Here is a 21,581-nt window from a genome sequence, read left to right as displayed (position 1 = left end):
TCTTCCAAGGCCGAGGTCGAGTCCGAGCCCCTGGGTCGGGCGAGGCGGAGACCGTCGGCTGAGGCCAGGGCTGAGTCCGAGCCCTGGGGTCGGGCGAAGCGGAGTTCGTCGTCTTCCGGGGCTGAGCCCGAGTCCGAGCCCTAGGGTCGGGCGAAGCGGAGTTCGTCGTCTTCCGGGGCTGAGCTCGAGTCCGAGCCCTGGGGTCGAGCGAAGCGGAGTTCGTCGTCTTCTGGGGCTGAGCCCGACTCTGAGCCCTGGGGTCGGGCGAAGCGGAGTTCGTCGTCTTCCGGGGCTGAGCCTGAGTCCGAGCCCTGGGGTCGGGCGATGCGGAGTTTCCTATGGCGCCTGAGGCCGGACTTGGCTGCTGTCAGCCTCACTCTGTCGAGTGGCACAACAGTCGGAGCGGCGCAGGCGCGCGTTGTTCTCTTGTCAGGCCGGTCAGTGGACCGGTGAAGTGACTATGGTCACTTTGGCTCTGCCGACTGGAGGGCGTGCGTCAGGATAGAGGTGTCAGGCCACCTTTGCATTAAATGCCCCTGCGATTCGGTCGGTTGGCGTGGCGACTTGGCCAAGGTTGCTTCTTGGTGAAGACTGGGCCTCGGGCGAGCCGAAGGTGTGTCCGTTGCTGGAGGGGGTCCTCGGGCGAGACGTAAATCCTCCGGAGTCGGCTGCCCTTGCCCGAGGCTAGGCTCGGGCGAGGCGTGATCGCGTCCCTCGAATGGACCGATCCTTGACTTAATCGTACCCATCAGGCCTTTGCAGCTTTGTGCTGATGGGGGTTACCAGCTGAGATTTAGGAGTCTTGAGGGTACCCCTAATTATGGTACCCGACAGTAGCCCCCGAGCCTCGAAGGGAGTGTTAATACTCGCTTGGAGGCTTTTGTCGCACTTTTTTGCAAGGGGACCAACCTTTCTCGGTTGCGTTTTGTTCCAGTGGGTGCGCGCGAGCGCACCCGCCGGGTGTAGCCCTTGAGGCCTCAGAGGAGTGGTTTGACTCCTTCGAGGTCTTAATGCATTTCGCAATGCTTCAGCTGGTCTGGTTGTTCCCTCATGCGAGCTGGCCGTATCCCGGGTGCACGGTCGGGTCCCAAGTTCTCGGGCTGGTATGTTGACGCTGTCAACGGTTTGGCCGGAGCCGAGTTTGCGAGAGCAGCCCCCGAGCCTCCGCACAGGGCGAGAGGACGGTCAGGGACAGACTCGACTTTTTTACATACGCCCCTGTGTCGCCTTTCCGCAAGGAGGAGGGGGGGAAAAGCGCCATGTTGCCCTTGGAGGGCGCCGAACATGGTGTCTCCAGTGAGCTGCTGACGGGTAATCCGAGTGGACGCCCGTGCCCCATTTGTTAGGGGTTGGCTAGAGGCCCGAAGGCGCGCTCCAAAAGTACCTACGGGTGATCTGCCGGACCCGGTCCCCTTTTGACGGGGTCCGAGGGCTCGATGCCTCCCTCTGATGGGATTCCGTTACAAGATCGTTCCCGCTGGTCTCGGAAATGTCCTAGGGTACCTTGGGAGCGTAGCCCGAGCCTTGGTTATGTATCAAACGTACCTAGGGTCATCCCTCGCTCTGTGTCTGAGGCGGCTGTGAACCCTTCGAGGGCCAGCCTACGAACCCCTGATCAGTAGTGGGCGTGGAGCCCGAGTGGCCTGAGGCGGCCGTTGAACACTTCCGAGGGGCCGGGCCTCGAACCTCTGACCAGTAGTGGGCGCGGAGCCCGAGCACTCTGAGGCGGCTGTTGAACCCCTTCGAGGGGCCAGCCTTTGAACCTCTGATCAGTAGGGGGCTCGGGGCCCGTTTCCTTCGCGGAGAAGGATCCCTTTCGGGGTATCCCCTTTCCCGGTCCCTGTTGTAAGAGAGAGAAAGAGGAAGAGGAAAAAGAATACGAAATCGAAATGATGTGGCGCACCTTTTTTGATGCGGTCATTATGGCGAAGGCGAAGCGTCGCCCGCTTCTTCTGCCAAAGGTGCCGCCTGTCCTGTCGCAGAGTTAATGCGACGGGACGACCGGTTCACGGGGCAGCCGTTGCGCGTGCGCGAGCCGTTCGAGGAACGGAACACGGGCGCGCCGTCTTCACGCCGTGGGAGAGGGTTCCCTTGCTGTCCCTGGATGGGACGTAAGCTTGGCTGACGACATGACCGCTGCTTCCGCCCGCCTACCACCGCCATTACTGCCGGCCTGTTTTTGGCCGTATTGACCGTCGCGCCTGGCTGGCACTGTTGGGTCATACGCAGGGTTGCCTCGAGTCGTGGTACTGGTTCCGCAGTCGAGGAGGCGCGGTAGTGGCGCGAGTGGCGGTGCAGTTGCTCGCACGTAGCAACCGGCGCGCCGGTTGCATGACGTGTGGGCCTGGGCTCCATGCTGGGTGCGTTGGAAGTCGGAGGGGTGCGCCCACTTGGCGCGGTTGCATGCCGCCTGCATGGCTGTCCGCCCTTTCACCCGCTGGTCTGGGCGATAGTGGAGGAATGCTTCTAACCGCTGGGCAGTTGCACGCACCACGCGCGGCGGTTTGGCTTCTTCTGCCCTGGGCCAGCTTGCATGACGCGTGGGACCCAGCCCCCGTGCCGTAGGGGAAGGACCTTGGAGCGTGTTGGAGAAGACTCAGCCCGCGATGGCTGAGGACGCAAGTGGGGAGAGTCACCTTTAAAAGGAAGGTGATCCCCTTGAAAGGTGACCATGTCTTTGTGCCCCCTTATGCATCGCGTCTTTCCACCTTCCGAGCCCCCGGATGGGGAACACCCGCAATCCTTCCACCTTCTCGTTGGAGGAACGCAAGTTCGCGGAAGTTGGTACCTTTCAGCCATTGTTCGGTTTTAAGGATTTTCATCACGCAGCCCGGCCGCATCCCCTCGCCGGTGGTTACCCAAGACGGTGACCACCAGCCCTTGGGTGGGGAGAAGCAAGCCGGGCTGCGGCCTCTGCCCCTCCCTCAGCTTCAAGGATTTTCATCATCAGTGCTGGGGAGGGGAGGCGGCGAGTTGGGGTCGGTCCCTGCGCGGGCGGCGGCCCGCTCCTTCCCTCAGTGATCGGGGGGAAGGGCGTTCGCCGTTCGTGGTGCTGGCAGCTACCGCGTGCCCGGCTCTCTGACCCGAGCGGCTTTGGAGCCGCTTCCGGCGCCGCCTTCCGCCACGGCAGCCGGAAGAGGTTTCTCCGCCGACGAGATAGCCGGCGCCGCCCACAGACTGACCTCCAACTCTATGGCCTTCTTCTCGTCCTTGCCTCTCGAGTGAGGGCGTGGGCGGGGGCCTTATGGCAGCAGCATCCGCCCTGAGGTCATCGCTGCTGCTGTTCGGCCCCCCGGAGCAGAAGTCGTCGTCGTCGCTGTTGGAGCGGGCGGCGGCGAGCCACCCGTCGGCCTTCTGTTGCTCCGCAGCCCCCCCAATCGTGTGGGGTTGTTCATACCTGCGGAGGTGGAACCGGAATTCCATTTGTAATGGCACCTTGAATGCCGGTATTTTGTTCATTGCGGCTGTCGGGGCCTTAACATGTATGTATTTTTGGCACGGAGCCGTGTTTTTTCCTCATTTCGAGCACTAAGACTCGCCTGTCGGCTATCTGAACCGCTTCACCAAGCGTGAGTCGCCTTGTGCAAAGGTGACGAGTGAGGTATCCGTATCCCGGAGGCGTAGGAGTCCCTCGGCTCGGTCGGCCTTGTTGTCCGAGGATTCTCTTGCTTAGTTAAATGAACCCTCGGGCGCTCTTCAATGAGCCGAAGCCGGAGGTAGCGGTGTCGGCACGGACAGAGGCAGAGTTGGCTCGAAAAGAAGATTTGGTCGGCCAGAGCCTGGCCGGGTCGTCCACTGGCGGGACCGACGCCGGAGTCGAGTTGTCGGGGCCGCGAGCCTGGCCGATGTCCTCGGGGGACAGCTGGCTGAGGCCTCGGGGTGGCCGGCTGAGCCGTCTGCTCGAGCCGGATTCCTGGAGAAGACCCTGGTGGTGATGGCCCGGGCGTGGTGCTGATGTCGTCCTTCGGAGTGGGGATCCTCCAACCGCGTCGCCGTCCGAGGCTAGGTCAGACCCCGCCGAAGGTGTAGATGACGCCGAGGGTGCTGCTGCTCCCTTTAACTGTCAAGGTCCGAGCCTGCAGGATCGGGTTATCTTGTAGTGTGCGTATGTTTTCTGCGGCCGCCGAGGCCCAAACACACTGTCGTCGTGTTGTAAAGCTGCGTTTCCTTTCCTCTTGTTTCGAGTGTCTGGACTTATTTGTCGGTAACCGAATTGTTTGTCCGAGCGAGAGTTACTTTTCGCGGAAGGTGATGAGTGAGGTATCCGTATCCCGGAGGCGTAGGAATCCCTCGGCTCGGTCGGCCTTGCCGCTTACGTGCACTCTTACTCGTCCATAGGGTTCTGTCACCGACGCAGTCGAGAAGGCCCGAAAAATCGTTTCGGCAGAGGAGTTTTCGAGCGTGAAGACTTGTTCGGTCCGCGGAATCACTTATCCGAGCGTGAGTTACTTATCGCAGAAGGTGATGAGTGAGGTATCCGTATCCCGGAGGCGTAGGAGTCCCTCGGCTCGGTCAGCCTTGGCTGCTTACGTGTACTCCGTCGTTTTCAGGATCCACTTTCGAAGTAGTCGAAAAGCACGAAAGACATTCTGGCGGAAAAGATCTTTTTCCGAGGAAAATTTTGACGCAGAGGGGGTTCCCCCTTTTAGCCCCCGAGGGAGGGTCGGGCTTTGCCGAGGCAAGGCTGACCCTTCCTTGATGACTAAACTTTGCGTGTGAACGAGGTATACGAACAACTTGAAAGCATCTTAAGGGTAGAAGCGACGTAGCTGTCGGATGTTCCAAGCGTTGCTGTAGACCTCGCCTTGACTGTTGGCCAGCTTGTACGTCCTGGGCTTCAGAACTTTGGCGATGACGAACGGCCCTTCCCGGGGAGGCGTGAGCTTGTGCCGCCCTCGGGCGTCTTGTCGCAGCCGAAACACCAGGTCGCCCACCTGGAGGTCTCGGGACCGAACCCCTCGGGCGTGGTAGCGTCGCAGTGACTGCTGGTACCGCGCCGAGTGTAGTAAGGCCATGTCCCGAGCCTCTTCCAGTTGGTCCAGTGAGTCTTCTCGATTAGCTTGATTGCTTTGGTCGGCGTAGGCCCTCGTCCTCGGGGAACCGTATTCTAAGTCTGTGGGCAAGACGGCCTCGGCCCCATAGACTAGAAAGAACGGTGTGAATCCCGTGGCCCGGCTCGGTGTCGTCCTCAAACTCCAGACCACCGAGGGGAGTTCCTTCATCCACCGCTTGCCGAACTTGTTGAGGTCGTTGTAGATCCGAGGCTTGAGTCCTTGTAGAATCATGTCGTTGGCACGCTCTACTTGCCCATTCGTCATGGGGTGAGCCACGGCGGCCCAGTCCACCCGAATGTGGTGATCCTCGCAGAAGTCCAGGAACTTTCTGCCGGTGAACTGGGTGCCGTTGTCGGTGATGATGGAGTTCGGGACCCCAAAGCGATGGATGATGTTGGTGAAGAACGCCACCGCCTGTTCGGACCTGATGCTGTTTAGGGGTCGGACCTCGATCCACTTGGAGAATTTGTCGATGGCGACCAACAGGTGCGTGTAGCCCCCGGGTGCCTTCTGCAAGGGGCCGACTAGGTCCAGACCCCACACAGCAAACGGCCAGGTGATGGGTATGGTCTGTAGAGCCTAAGCGGGCAGGTGGGTCTGCCTTGCGTAGAACTGACACCCTTCGCAGGTGCGGACAATTCTAGTGGCGTCGGCCAGTAGAAACCTTTTTGGAAGGCGTTTCCTACAAGGGCTCGAGGTGCTGCGTGATGACCGCAAGCCCCCGAGTGTATCTCTTGCAAGAGCTCCTGGCCTTCAGCGACGGAAATGCATCGCTGGAGGATGCCCGAGGGGCTGCGGTGGTAGAGCTCCTTCCCGTCTCCCAGCAAGACGAACGATTTGGCGCGCCGCGCCAACCGCCGAGCTTCGGCTTGGTCGAGGGGTAGCTCTCCTCGGTGGAGATATTGCAGGTACGGGGTCTGCCAGTTTCGATTAGGCGTGACCCCGCTCCGCTCCTCCTCGATGCGCAGTGCCTCACCCTCGGGGCCGAGGGTACCTCGGGCCGAGCCGAGGGTGCCTCAGACTGAGCCGAGGGTGCCTCGGACTGAGCCGAGGGTGTCTCGGGCTGGGCCGAGGCCTCCACGAGCTCGGGCGTGTCGTCGGTCTTGACGGAGGGTTGATGCAGGTCTCGGGAGAAGACGTCTAGGGGAACCGTTGTTCGCCCCGAGGCTATTTTAGCCAGCTCGTCCGCAGTCTTGTTGTGGCGTCGGGCGATGTGGTTGAGCTCGAGGCCGTAGAACTTGTCTTCCAGGCGCCGAACCTCATCGCAGTAGGCTTCCATCTTCGGGTCGCGGCAGTGGGAGTTCTTCATGACTTGGTCGATAACGAGCTGCGAGTCACCGCGAGCGTCGAGGCGTCGGACCCCCAACTCGATGGCAATGCGCAACCCGTTGACCAGAGCCTCGTACTCAGCCACATTGTTGGACGCCGGGAAGTGGAGGCGTAGCACGTAGCGTAGGTGCTTCCCGAGGGGCGAGATGAAGAGCAGGCCTGCGCCTGCTCCTGTCTTCATCAGCGACCCGTCGAAGAACATGGTCCAGAGTTCCGGTTGGATCGGAGCTGTTGGGAGCTGGGTGTCGACCCATTCAGCCACAAAGTCCGCCAAGACCTGGGACTTGATGGCCTTCTGAGGGGCGAACGAGATCGTCTCACCCATGATTTCCACCGCCCACTTTGCAATTCTACCGGAGGCCTCTCGGCACTGGATGATCTCCCCAGGGGGAAGGATGACACCACAGTTACCGGATGAGACTCGAAGTAGTGTCGCAACTTCCGCCGCGTTAGGATCACCGCGTACAGCAGCTTCTGAATTTGTGGGTAGCGGATCTTGGTCTCGAACAGTACCTCACTGATGAAGTAGACTGGCCTCTGGACGGGCAATGCATGCCCCTCTTCTCGTCTCTCAACCACAATCGCGGCGCTAACCACCTAAGTGGTCGCGGCAACGTAGATCAAGAGGGCTTCTCCGGCAGCGGGGGGCACCAAGATGGGCGCGTTCGTGAGGAGCGCCTTCAGGTTCCCGAGGGCTTCCTCGGCCTCAAGGGTCCAAGTGAAGCACTCGGCCTTCCTTAAGAGGCGGTACAGAGGCAGGCCTCTTTCACCGAGGCGCGAGATGAAACGGCTCAGAGCCGCAAGGCATCCCGTGACTCTCTGTACGCCTTTCAAGTCCTTGATGGGCCCCATGCTGGTGATGGCCGTGATCTTCTCCGGGTTGGCCTCGATGCCCCGCTCGGAGACGATGAACCCCAAGAGCATGCCTCGGGGAACCCCGAAGACACACTTCTCGGGATTGAGCTTCACGCCTTTCGCCTTGAGACATGGGAATGTCGCTTCAAGGTCGGAAAGGAGGTCGGAGGCTTTCTTCGTCTTGACTACGATGTCATCGACGTAGGCCTCGACCGTTCGGCCAATGTGTTTGCTGAACACGTGGTTCATGCACCGTTGGTACGTTGCACCCGCATTCCTCAAACCAAACGACATGGTAACATAGCAGTACATGCCGAAGGGTGTGATGAAAGAAGTCGCGAGCTAGTCAGACTCTTTCATCCTGATCTGGTGATACCCCGAGTAGGCATCGAGGAAAGACAGGGTTTCGCACCCAGCAGTGGAATCCACGATTTGATCGATGCGAGGCAGAGGGTAGGGAACTTTCGGACATGCTTTGTTCAGACCAGTGTAGTCTACACACATCCGCCATGTCCCTCCTTTCTTTCTCACAAGCACAGGGTTGGCAAGCCATTCGGGATGGAATACCTCTTTGATGAACCCTGCCGCCATTAGCTTGTGGATCTCCTCGCCTATGGCTCTGCGCTTTTCTTCGTTGAATCGGCGCAGAGGCTGCTTCACGGGTCAGGCTCCAGCTCGGATATCCAGCGAGTGCTCGGCGACATCCCTCGGTATGCCGGGCATGTCCGAGGGACTCCACGCGAAAACGTCGGCGTTTGCGCGGAGAAAGTCGACGAGCACTGCTTCCTATTTGGGATCGAACCCGGAGCCGATCCGGATCTGCTTGGAGGCGTCGCTGCTGGGGTCGAGAGGGACGGATTTAACCATCTCTGCTGGCTCGAAGTTGCCGGCGTGGCGCTTCACGTCTGGCGCCTCCTTAGAGAGGCTCTCCAGGTCGGCGATGAGGGCCTCGGATTCGGCGAGGGCCTCGGCGTACTCCACGCACTCCACGTCGTGTTCGTACGCGTGTCGGTACGTGGGGCCGATGGTGATGACCCCGTTGGGGCCCGACATCTTGAGCTTGAGGTAGGTGTAGTTGGGGACGGCCATTAACTTGGCGTAGCATGGTCTCCCCAGCACTGCGTGGTAGGTTCCTCGAAACCCGGCCACCTCGAACGTGAGGGTCTCCCTTCGGAAGTTGGAGGGTGTCCCAAAGCAGACGGGTAGATCGAGTCGTCCGAGGGGCTGGACGCGCTTCCCGGGGATGATCCCGTGGAAAGGCGCAGCGCCTGCCCGGACGGAGGACAGATCGATCCGCAGGAGCCCGAGGGTCTCAGCGTAGATGATGTTGAGGCTGCTGCCTCCGTCCATGAGGACCTTGGTGAGCCTGACGTTGCCGATGACGGGGTCGACAACGAGTGGGTATTTCCCCGGGCTCGGCACGCGGTCGGGGTGGTCGTCTTGGTCGAAGGTGATGGGCTTGTCGGACCAGTCTAGGTAGACTGGCGCCGCCACCTTTACCGAGCAGACCTCCCGACGTTCTTGCTTGCGGTGCCGAGCCGAGGCGTTCGCCACTTGCCCACCGTAGATCATGAAGCAGTCGTGGACCTTGGGGAACTCTCCCGCCTTGTGATCTTCCTTCTTATCATCGTCGCGAGCCCTGCCACCCTCCGCGGGTGGCCCTGCCTTGTGAAAGTGGCGCCGAAGCATGGCGCACTCCTCAAGGGTGTGCTTGACAGGCCCCTGATGATAGGGGCACGGCTCCTTGAGCATCTTGTCGAAGAGGTTGGCACCTCCAGGAGGTTTACGAGGGTTCTTGTACTCGGCGGCGGCGACAAGGTCCGCGTCGGCGGCGTCGCGTTTCGCTTGCGACTTCTTCTTGCCTTTCTTCTTGGCGCCGCGCTGAGTTGACGCCTCGGGGACATCTTCCGGTGGGCGGCCCTAGGGCCGCTTGTCCTTCCAGAAGATGGCCTCAACCGCCTCCTGGCCAGAGGCGAACTTGGTGGCGATGTCCATCAGCTCGCTCGCCCTGGTGGGGGTCTTGCGACCCAGCTTGCTCACCAGGTCGCGGCAGGTGGTGCCGGCGAGGAACACGCTGATGACATCCAAATCGGTGATGTTGGGTAGCTCGGTGCGCTGCTTCGAGAATCGTCGGATGTAGTCCCGGAGAGACTCTCCCGGCTGCTGGCGGCAGCTTCGGAGATCCCAGGAGTTTCCAGGGCACAAGTACGTGCCCTGGAAATTGCCGGCGAAGGCTTGGACCAGGTCGTCCCAGTTGGAGATCTGCCCCGGAGGCAGGTGCTCCAGCCAGGCGCGAGCGGTGTCGGAAAGGAACAGGGGGAGGTTGCGGATGATGAGGTTGTCATCGTCCGTTCCACCCAGTTGGCAGGCCAGCCGGTAGTCCGCGAGCCACAGTTCCGGTCTCGTATCCCCCGAGTACTTTGTGATAGTAGTCGAGGTTCGGAACCGAGTCGGGAACTGCGCCCGTCGTATGGCGCGGTTGAAAGCCTGCGGACCGGGTGGTTCGGGTGAGGGACTCCGATCCTCCCCGCTGTCGTAGCGTCCCCCACGCCTGGGGTGGTAGCCTCGGCGCACCCTCTCGTCGAGGTGGGCCCGACGGTTGCGGTGATGGTGCTCGTTGCCGAGGCGACCCGGGGCCGCAGGCGCTGTGTTGCGCGTGCGCCCAGTGTGGATCGAGGCTTCCCACATGAATCGGGAAGTCGCGGCGCGATGTTCCGAGGGGTACCCCTGCCTTCGGGAGGCGGAGCTTTCGGTCCGTCGGACCACGGCGTCCTCCAGGAGATTCTTGAGCTCTCCCTGGATACGCCGCCCCTCGGTGGTTGATGGCTCCGGCATCGCGCGGAGAAGTATTGCCGCTGCAGCCAGGTTCTGGCCGACCCCACTAGAAACCGGTGGCGGCCTTACCCTGACATCGTCGGCGACGCAGTGCTGGATGCCTTGGGGTAGATGACGCACTTCTCCGGCCAGAGGTTGGCCCGCCCATTCCTGCCCATTGTCCCGGCGGAACGGCTCAAGTGTTCCTGCTCCCTCGTCGAGCCTGGCCTGCATCTCGCGGATTTGCTCAAGCTGTGGGTCATGACCCCCCGCCGGGACGGGGACCACAACTAGCTCCCGAAGGATGTCAACGCGAGGCGCAGGCCTAGGGAGGTCACCGTTCTCCGGCATACCAAGATGGTTGCCTTCGTCGGGACCCCCTAGATCGACGTGGAAACATTCACGACTTGGGCCGCAGTCCTCATCGCCGAGGCTGCAGCTACCGTCGGAATAGTCGGAAAGGCAGTAGTCGCATGCGGTCATAAAGTCCCGCATGGCACTGGGGTTATCAAGTCCGGAGAAATCCCAACTAAAGTCGGGCTCGTCATCTTCCTCGGACCCCGAGGGCCCGTAGGTCGAGACGGCCGTCAACCGGTCCCAGGGTGACCGCATACGATACCCCAGAGGGTTTGGACTCGCCTCTATGAGAGCGTCCACCAAAGCGAAGTCGCTTGGTGGGTCGAGGCTGAATCCAAAAGGCGTGAGATGGGAATTGGTCGGTACCTCTTGGTCGACGGGCGCTGACGAAGTCACGTCAGGGGTGGACCGCACCGCCGTCTCAGGTACGAGGGTGACGCCCAGCAAGTCCTTTGCGAGCGTGCTGGCGTCGTCCGTTTGCTTGGGGTTGGCGTGTTGCGGGGAGACGGCGCTCATCTTCGTCTCAGACGCGAGGTCGATGCCCGACGTGCCCCTCGTTGGGGCGCCGGCGCCGTCGACTCGCTCGACAGCCGACGAGGTGCCGCCTCCTGCTTGGCTTTGGTTGCCCTGCCTCCTCCTCCGTCGGCGGGGGAGGGGACGGGGCGAGCTCGAATGTTGTTCTTCCACCACGCGGGGAAGACGTCGTCGATTCTGCCGCCGGGGGGCGGGTTGTCGGCCGCCATTGTCGTTGTCGCGCGGCGGGGGAAGGAGTATCATGTCGTAGCTGCCGTCGAGGGACATGAACTCAAGACTCCCGAAACGGAGCATCGTCCCTGGCTGGAAAGGTTGCTGGAGACTGCCCATCTGGAGCTTGACGGGAAGTTGTTCGTCAACACGCAGCAGGCCCCTACCTGGCGCGCCAACTGTCAGCGTTTCGAACCCGGGGGTCCCTGGACCAACGAGTAAATTGTCGCCACGTGCCCCAGCCCAGATGGGTCGGCGCGAGACGAAGCGCGAAGGGGGGGAAGAGAAGCCGGAGGGAGACAGGCGTGAGAGGTGAAACCCGCGGCCTTCATGTTTGTCCCGCGCCCAGGTCGGGTGCGCTTGCAGTAGGGGGTTACAAGCGTCCACGCGGGAGGGAGCGAGCGGCCCTGCGCGAGCGCCGTCCCATCCTTCTCCGCGCGGCCAACCCTCTGTAAGAGGGCCCTGGACCTTCCTTTTATAGGCGTAAGGAAAGGATCCAGGTGTACAATGGGGGGTGTAGCAGTGTGCTAACGTGTCTAGCGGAGGAGAGCTAGTGCCCTAAGTACATGCCATCGTGGCAGCCGGAGAGGTTTTGGCACCCGGTTCGTGTGGTGTCGTGGCCGTCGGAGGAGCGCTGGAGCCTGGCGGAAGGACAGCTGCCGGGGCTGTCGAGTCCTTGCTGACGTCTTCTTGCTTCCGTAAGGGGGCTGAGAGCCGCCGTCGTCATAGAGCGTGCGGGGCGCCATCATTACTTGTTTAGCGGAGCGAGCCAGATGGGACGCTGGTCTTGTTCCCCGTAGCCTGAGTCAGCTTGGGGTAGGGTAATGATGGCGCCTCCTGTGACGTGGTCGGTCCGAGCCCTGGGTTAGGCGAGGTGGAGGCTCCTCCGAGGTCGAGGTCAAGTCTGTCTTCCAAGGCCGAGGTCGAGTCCGAGCCCCTGGGTCGGGCGAGGCGGAGACCGTCGGCTGAGGCCAGGGCTGAGCCCGAGTCCGAGCCCTGGGGTCGGGCGAAGCGGAGTTCATCGTCTTCCGGGGCTGAGCCCGAGTCCGAGCCCTGGGTTCGGGCGAAGCGGAGTTCGTCGTCTTCCGGGGCTGAGCCCGAGTCCGAGCCCTGGGGCCAGGCAAAGCGGAGTTCGTCGTCTTCCGGGGCTGAGCCCGAGTCCGAGCCCTGGGGTCGGGCGATGCGGAGTTTCCTATGGCGCCTGAGGCCGGACTTGGCTGCTGTCAGCCTCACTCTGTCGAGTTGCATAGCAGTCGGAGCGGCGCAGGCGGCGCTGTCCTCTTGTCAGGCCGGTCAGTGGAGCGGCGAAGTGACTACGGTCACTTCGGCTCTGTCGACTGGAGGGCGTGCGTCAGGATAGAGGTGTCAGGCCACCTTTGCATTAAATGCCCCTGCGATTCGGTCGATTGGCGTGGCGACTTTGCTAAGGTTGCTTCTTGGTGAAGACTGGGCCTCGGGCGAGCCGAAGGTGTGTCCGTTGATGGAGGGGGTCCTCGGGCGAGACGTAAATCCTCCGGAGTCGGCTACCCTTGCCCGAGGCTGGGCTCGGGCGAGGCGTGATCGCGTCCCTCGAATGGACCGATCCTTGACTTAATCGTACCCATCAGGCCTTTGCAGCTTTGTGCTGATGGGGGTTACCAGCTGAGATTTAGGAGTCTTGAGGGTACCCCTAATTATGGTCCCCGACAAGCATCATCCTCATCTTTAGTTGGTGGAGATGCTTGCATGGAAGAAGATGGTTGATCTTGTGCTTGTGGAGGCTCTTTGGATTCTTTAGGACACACATCCCCAATGGACATGTTCCTTAGCGCGACGCACGGAGCCTCTTCATCATCTAGCTCATCAAGATCAACTTGCTCTACTTGAGAGCCGTTAGTCTCATCAAACACAATGTCACAAGAAACTTCAACTAGTCTAGAGGACTTGTTAAAGACTCTATATGCCCTTGTGTTTGAATCATATCCTAGTAAAAAGCCTTCTACAGCCTTAGGAGCAAATTTAGATTTTCTACCTCTTTTAACAAGAATAAAGAATTTGCTACCAAAGACTCTAAAATATGAAACATTGGGCTTTTTACCGGTTAGGAGTTCGTATGATGTCTTCTTGAGGATTCGGTGTAGATATAACCGGTTGATGGCGTAGCAGGCGGTGTTGACCGCCTCGGCCCAAAACCGATCCGAATTCTTGTACTCATCGAGCATGGTTCTTGCCATGTCCAATAGAGTTCTATTCTTCCTCTCCACTACACCATTTTGTTGTGGGGTGTAGGGAGAAGAGAACTCATGCTTGATGCCCTCCTCCTCAAGGAAGCCTTCGATTTGAGAGTTCTTGAACTCCGTCCCGTTGTCGCTTCTTATTTTCTTGATCCTTAAGCCGAACTCTTTTTGAGCCCGTCTCAAGAATCCCTTTAAGGTCTCATGGGTATGAGGTTTTTCCTGCAAAAAGAACACCCAAGTGAAGCGAGAATAGCCATCCACAATAACTAGACAGTACTTACTCCCGCCGATGCTTATGTAAGCAATCGGGCCAAATAGATCCATGTGTAGGAGCTTGAGCGGCCTGTCGGTCGTCATGATGTTCTTGTGTGGATGATAAACACCAACTTGCTTCCCTGCTTGACATGCGCTACAAACCCTGTCTTTCTCAAAATGAACATTAGTTAGTCCCAAAATGTGCTCTCCCTTTAGAAGCTTATGAAGATTCTTCATCCGAACATGAGCTAGTCGGCGGTGCCAGAGCCAACCCATGTTAGTATTAGCAATTAAGCAAGTGTCGAGTTCAGCTCTATCAAAATTTATTAAGTATAGCTGACCCTCTAACACTCCCTTAAATGCCACTGAATCATCACTTCTTCTAAAGACAGTAACACCTATATCCGTAAAAAGGCAGTTGTAACCCATTTTACATAATTGTGAAACTGAAAGCAAGTTGTAATCTAAAGAATCCACAAAAAAACATTTGAGATGGAATGGTCAGGTGATATAGCAATTTTACCCAATCCTTTGACCAAACCTTGATTCCCATCCCCAAATGTGATAGCTCGTTGGGGATCTTGGTTTTCTCGTAGGAGGAGAACATCTTCTTCTCCCCTGTCATGTGGTTTGTGCACCCGCTATCGATGATCCAACTTGAGCCCCCGGATGCATAAACCTACAAAACAAATTTAGTTCTTGATTTTAGGTACCCAAACGGTTTTGGGTCCTTTGACATTAGATACAAGAACTCTGGGTACCCAAACACAAGTCTTTGACCCCTTGTGCTTGACCCCAACATATTTGGCAACTACTTTGCCGGATTTGTTAGTCAAAACATAAGATGCATCAAAAGTTTTAAATGAAATGTTAGAATCATTTGATGCAATAGGTGTTTTCTTCTTAGACAATTTAGCACGGGTTGATTGCCTAGAACTAGATGTCTCACCCTTATACATAAAAGCATGATTAGGGCCAGAGTGAGACTTCCTAGAGTGAATTCTCCTAATTTTGTGCTCGAGATAACCGACAGGGTACAAAATGTAACCCCCGTTATCTTGAGGCATGGGAGCCTTGTCCTTAACAAAGTTAGACAATCTTTTAGGCGGGGCATTAAGTTTGACATTGTCTCCCTTTTGGAAGCCAATGCCATCCTTGATGCCAGGGCGTCTCCCACTATAGAGCATGCTTCTAGCAAATTTAATTTTTTCATTTTCTAAGTCATGCTCATTAATTTTGGCATTAAGTTGAGCTATGTGATCATTTTGTTTCTTAATTAAAGCTAGGTGATCATGAATAGCATCAACATTAATATCTCTACATCTAGTGCAAATGGAAACATGCTCAACGGTAGATGTAGAGGGTTTGCAAGATTTTAGTTCAACAATCTTAGCATGTAAAATGTCATTTTCACTTCTAAGATTGGAAATGTTAACGTTGCAAACATCTAAGTCTTTAGCCTTAGCAATTAATTTTAAATTCTCATTTCTAAGGCTAGCAAGAGAGACATTCAATTCTTCAATCTTAGCAAGTAAACTAATATTATCATCTCTAAGATTGGGAATTGAAACATCACAAACATTTGAATCAACCTTAGCAATTATTTTAGCATTTTCATTTCTAAGGTTGGCAAAAATATCATGGCAAGTGCTTAGCTCACTAGATAGTTTTTCACATTTCTCTACTTCTAGAGCGTAAGCATTTTTAACCTTAACATGCTTCTTGTTTTCTTTAATTAGGAAGTCCTCTTGAGAGTCCAAGAGTTCATCCTTCTCATGAATAGCACTAATTAATTCATTTATTTTTTTCCTTTTGTTGCATGTTTAGGTTGGCAAAAAGGGTGCGCAAATTATCCTCCTCATCACTAGAATTATCTCCATCACTAGAGGATGCATATTTAGTGGAGGATCTTGATTTTACCTTCTTCCTTTTGCTGTCCTTTGCCATGAGGCACTTGTGGCCGACGTTGGGGAAGAGGAGTCCTTTGGTGACGGCGATGTTGGCGGCGTCCTCATCGGAGGAGGAGTCGGTGGAGCTCTCGTCGGAGTCCCACTCGCAGCACATATGGGCATCGCCGCCCCTCTTCTTGTGGTACCTCTTCTTTTCTCTCTTCTTGCCCTTCTCGTCGTTATCCCTGTCACTATCACTTGATAATGGACATTTTGCAATAAAGTGACCGGGCTTACCACACTTGTAGCACACTTTCTTGGAGCGGGATTTGTAGTCCTTCCCCCTCCTTTGCTTGAGGATTTGGCGAAAGCTCTTAATGATGAGCGCCATTTCCTCGTTGTCGAGCTTGGAGGCGTCGATGGGGAGTCTACTTGATGTAGACTCTTCCTTCTTCTCCTCCATCGCCTTGAATGCGACCGGTTGTGCTTCGGGCATGGAGGGGCCATCTTGCTCGATGATTTTCTTTGAGCCTTTGATCATCAATTCAAAGCTCACAAATTTTCCTATTACTTCCTCGGGAGACATTAGTGTGTATCTAGGATCACCACGTATTAATTGAACTTGCGTAGGGTTAAGAAAAACGAGTGATCTAAGAATAACCTTGACCATTTCATGGTCATCCCATTTGGTGCTCCCGAGGTTGCGCACTTGGTTCACCAAGGTCTTGAGCCGGTTGTACATCTCTTGTGGCTCCTTCCCTTGGCGAAGCCGGAAGCGACCGAGCTCCCCCTCGATTGTCTCCCGCTTGGTGATTTTTGTCACCTCGTTTCCTTCGTACGCGGTCTTGAGTACGTCCAAAATCTCCTTGGCACTCTTCAATCCTTGCACCTTGTTATACTCCTCTCGACTTAGAGAGGTGAGGAGTATAGTGGTGGCTTGGGAGTTGAAGTGCACGATTTGGGCCACATCGTACTCATCATAATCTTCATCCCCTACGGACGGTACCTGTACACCAAACTCAACAACATCCCATATGCTTTTGTGGAGTGAGGTTAGGTGATATCTCATCATATCACTCCACCTAGAATAATCTTCACCGTCAAACGTCGGTGCTTTGCCTAATGGGACGGAAAGTAATGGAATATGCTTAGGAATGCGAGGATAGCGTAGGGGGATCTTACTATACTTCTTGCGCTCTTGGCGCTTAGAAGTGACGGACGCGGCATCAGATCCGGATGTAGAGGGCGAGGAAGAATCGGTCTCGTAGTAGACCACTTTCTTCATTTTCTTCTTCTTCTCGCCACTCTTGTGCGTTCGAATGCGTGAAGGGGATCCATCCTTCTTGTTGTTGGTAGACTCCCTTGATGGAGCCTTCCCGTGACTTGTAGCGGACTTCTCACCGCCGATCACCATCTTCTTGGCGTGATCTCCCGACATCACTTTGAGCGGTTAAGCTCTAATGAAGCACCGGGCTCCGATACCAATTGATAGTCGCCTAGAAGGGGTGAATAGGGCGAATCTGAAATTTATAAACTTAAGCACAACTACAAGTCGGGTTAGCGTTAGAAATATGAACGAGTCCGAGAGAGAGGGTGAAAAACAAATCGCAAGCAAATAAAGAGTGAGACACAAGGATTTGTTTTTACCGAGGTTCGGTTCTTGCAAACCTACTCCCCGTTGAGGTGGTCACAAAGACCGGGTCTCTTTCAACCCTTTCCCTCTCTCAAACGGTCACTTAGACCGAGTGAGCTTCTCTTCTCAATCAAACGGGACACAAAATCCCCGCAAGGACCACCACACAATTGGTGTCTCTTGCCTCGGTTACAATTGAGTTGATCACAAGAAAGAATGAGAAAAAGAAGCAATCCAAGCACAAGAGCTCAAATGAACACAAGTCACTCGCTCACAAGTCACTATTTGATTTGGAATGAACTAAGGACTTGGGAGAGGATTTGATCTCTTTGGAGTGTCTTGTATTGAATGCTATAGCTCTTGTAAGGTGTGGGAAGTCAGAAAACTTGGATGCAATGAATGGTGGGTGGTTGGGGGTATTTATAGCCCCAACCACCAAACTAGTTGTTTGGTGAAGGCTGCTGTCGCATGGCGCACCGGACAGTCTGGTGCGCCACCGGACACTGTCCGATGCGCCTGCCACGTCACCAAACCATTGGATTCCGACCGTTGGAGCTGCTGTCTTCTGAGCTACCGGACAGTCCGGTGGTGCACCGGACAGGCACTGTTCAGTGTCCGGTGCGCCATCTGGTTCTGCTCTGACTCTAGCGCGCACTGTAGCGCATTTAATGCCTTCTGCAGACGACCGTTGGCGCGAAGTAGCCGTTGCTCCGCTGGCACACCGGACAGTCTGGTGCGCCACCGGACATTGTCCGGTGCGCCACCGGACACTGTCCGGTGCTACACCGGACAGTCCGGTGAATTATAGCGGTGAAAGGGAAATGTGCCCTTGGGCCATTTCTAAGTATTTTGGTGATTTAGTGTCCAACACAAGTGCCTAAGTGTTAAAAGGTGGACAAAGTACAAATCAAGTATAAAGGTATGTTTCTCAGACTTAGTACATTGTTTTAGAGACTAATGTATTGTGTCTAAGTGCTGGAAACAAGAGAAATCGAATTGGAGAAGAGATGCCCTTGTTCAGCCAAAGCCAGCTATGTCTGGTGCACCGGACTGTCCGGTGGTGTGTCCGGTGCGCCAGACTGGCTCAGGCGAACTCGCTGCTCTCGGGAAGTGATTAACGGCGTACGACTAAAATTCACCGGACTGTCCGGTGTGCATCGGACTGTCCGGTGAGCCAACGGTCGGCCGGGCCAACGGTCGGCCGCGCGATCCGCGCGAGACACGTGGCCGAGCCAACGGTCGGAAAAGGAGCACCGGACTGTCCGGTGTGCACCGGACAGTGTCCGGTGCGCCAACGGCTCCAGACCGCCAACGGTCGACTTCGCCAGATAAGGAAGGAAATCCGCACCGGACAGTGTCCGGTGGTGCACCGGACTGTCCGGTGCGCCAGGCGACAGAAGGCAAGAATTGCCTTCCTGGATTGCTCTCAACGGCTCCTAGCTGCCTTGGGGCTATAAAAGGGACCCCTAGGCGCATGGAGGAGAATACCAAGCATCCTTTGAGCATTGTTGATCACTCACACTCCATTCTTGCGCACTTGTTCGACATTCTTAGTGATTTGAGCTCCGTTCTAGTGTGAAACTTGTGATAGTCTCTTGAGCTCAAGTCTGGGTCTTGTGTGTGCGTATTTGCTGTGATCTTTGTATCTTGTGTGCGTTGTTCATCCCTCCCTTACTCAGTGCTTCTTTGTGAACATCAAAGTGTAAGGGCGAGAGGCTCCAAGTTGTGGAGATTCCTCGCGAACGGGATATAGAAAAGAAAAGCAAAACACCGTGGTATTCAAGTGGGTCTTTGGACCGCTTGAGAGGGGTTGATTGCAACCCTCGTCCGTTGGGACGCCACAACGTGGAAGTAGGCAAGTGTTGTACTTGGCCGAACCATGGGATAAACCACTGCGTCTATCTGTGTTGATTCTCTTGTGGTTATTGTGTTTCGCTAAGACTCTTCTCTAGCCACTTGGCATTACTGTGCTAACGCTTAACCAAGTTTTTGTGGCATTAAGTTCAAGTTTTACAGGATCACCTATTCACCCCCCCTCTAGGTGCTCTCAATTGGTATCAGAGCCGTTCTCTTCAAGAAAGGGACTAATCACCCGAAGAGATGGATCCTAAAGGGAAGGGGATTGTGATCAATGATAAGGAGAAGGAGTCTTTCGTCAACGAGCCTAATGATGACAAGCCTACCGACTCGGGCTCGGGCCACAAACGCAAAGATGGGAAGAAGAAGACAAGGCGCATCAAGGAAATCGTCTACTACGACGACAGCGATGAGTCCACTTCTTCCCAAAAGGACAACGACGACAACGACTACGACAAAAGAAAGACGGTTAATTCGAACTTTTCTTTCGATTACTCTCGTATTCTGCATAGCTCAAATGCACATTTGCTTTCCATCCCTCTTGGCAAACCTCCACACTTTGATGGGGAGGACTACGGATTTTGGAGTCACAAAATGCGTAGTCACCTGTTCTCTCTCCATCCAAGTATATGGGAGATTGTTGAGAATGGAATGAAATTTGATAGCTCGGATAGTCCTGTATTTATTAATGAACAGATTCATAAAAATGCACAAGCTACTACTGTGTTGTTAGCCTCTTTGTGCAGGGACGAGTATCATAAGGTGAGCGGCTTGGACAATGCCAAGCAGATCTGGGACACCCTCAAGATCTCTCATGAGGGGAACGACGTCACCTTGCTCACCAAGATGGAGTTGGTAGAGGGCGAGCTAGGGAGATTTGCAATGATAAGGGGCGAGGAGCCAACCCAAACATAAAACCGACTCAAGACCCTCATCAACAAAATAAGGAGCTACGGAAGCACGTGATGGACGGACCATGACGTCGTTCGCCTAATGCTAAGGTCCTTTACTGTACTTGATCCACATCTGGTGAACAATATTCGTGAAAATCCTAGGTACACCAAGATGTCGCCCGAAGAAGTTCTTGGGAAGTTCATGAGCGGGCGAATGATGATCAAGGAGGCGAGATACGTGGACGACGCATTGAATGGTCCAATCAATGAGCCTCAACCCTTTGCTCTCAAGGCAACAAGAAGCAAGGAGGTGCTACCTAGCAAGGTGGCACAAGTTGAGGCGGCAGGGCTAAATGATGAAGAGATGGCTCTCATCATCAAGCGCTTCAAGACGGCGCTAAAGGGTCACAAGGGGCAGCCAAGCAAGACCAAGACAAAGGGGAAGCGCTCATGCACTACACCATGACACATTATTGCCTACGGACTATCTGATGGTAAAACACCTGAATAACGTCTCACAGTCCGTCGGTAAAAAGTTTTAACGACAGATAATGTGTGTCGGCGAAAGTCCTGTCGGCAATACGCTTTACCGGCAGACATATATGTACCGACATACTATCTGTCGGCAATGTTTATGTTTTTGCCGACAGACATATCATTGCCGTCAGACATACTTTTGCCGACAGACATATATGTGTCGACGGCTTGTGTGTCGCTAAAAGTCTATATGCCGACAGATTGTCTGATGTTATTCCCTATGTGCAGTTTAAAAAAAATAATCCATGCATACAAATATATGCTAATGAAACAAATAATAAACCGATTATGATGCACATTGCAGGACAACTTGAATAATATTTAGCTCAGAATATATGAAATTTGATTAGTAAAAGAAAGAGATCAATCTTTGACTTTGAATTCCAACATATATTTGTTTAGAACACGATTCCTGTGATGAACATATAAAAATAATAGCATACACGAATTTCCTAAATTTTTGAAGTGATCGTTCAGTTCTATTACATGCAAAAGTATAAATATACATCTAGCAAACTAAAATCTCTCCATCGGCTGGGTGTTACGCCAACAGCTAGCATGCATGCGAGTAATCATTTTTTTCACACTTCAAGCAATATGATCCTTGCTTCCAGCTCCTCTTCCTACAACATAATTTGATAATATGTCAATTATTGTATCAGCAGGTCTATAAACTCCCAACAGAAAATACAAACTGAAAGTGCAATAAAGGTCTATTAATACATATATTTATGTAATGAATGCACATGATTACAAAGAAGGGAAAATATCTAATGCAAATGATGGAGAGGTGCATATATATAGTGCACATATACAATCTCAGTCATTGATCTCTGATCCAACAAATGATATATAGTGCACATATACAATCGCAGAAATGATGTACTGAACAGAACAGAACAGAACTGAGCTGAAGTGATGTACTGAAGAACTGCAACAAGAGAAGGATTGCAAAAAAAACAGAAACATGACTTTGGGAAAAAATAGCTGAGAGCAATGCCACCTAGGAGGTTTGGTATAAACCGAGTTCCTGAAGCTATTACAGATTTCAGATTCCTGTCTACTACCTGATTGCTAAAGTGTTGCATCAGCGAATGGCTTGTAACCAGAAAATTTATCAACTGAGTGGCTGAACAGAACTGAACTGA

General features: G+C 54.9%; 1 pseudogene; it reads right to left on the bottom strand.

The window, feature by feature from the left end:
* Positions 1-21,521, bottom strand: part of LOC109941018 (uncharacterized) — a 42,534-nt pseudogene extending 21,013 nt beyond the window's left edge.
* Positions 21,522-21,581: the final 60 nt, after the last annotated feature.

The sequence above is a fragment of the Zea mays genome, chromosome 7 (assembly GCF_902167145.1).
Source record: "Zea mays cultivar B73 chromosome 7, Zm-B73-REFERENCE-NAM-5.0, whole genome shotgun sequence".
Classification (NCBI taxonomy): Eukaryota; Viridiplantae; Streptophyta; class Magnoliopsida; order Poales; family Poaceae; genus Zea; species Zea mays.
Note: the sequence above shows the minus strand (reverse complement) of the source record. Positions and strands in the feature narration are given on the sequence as shown.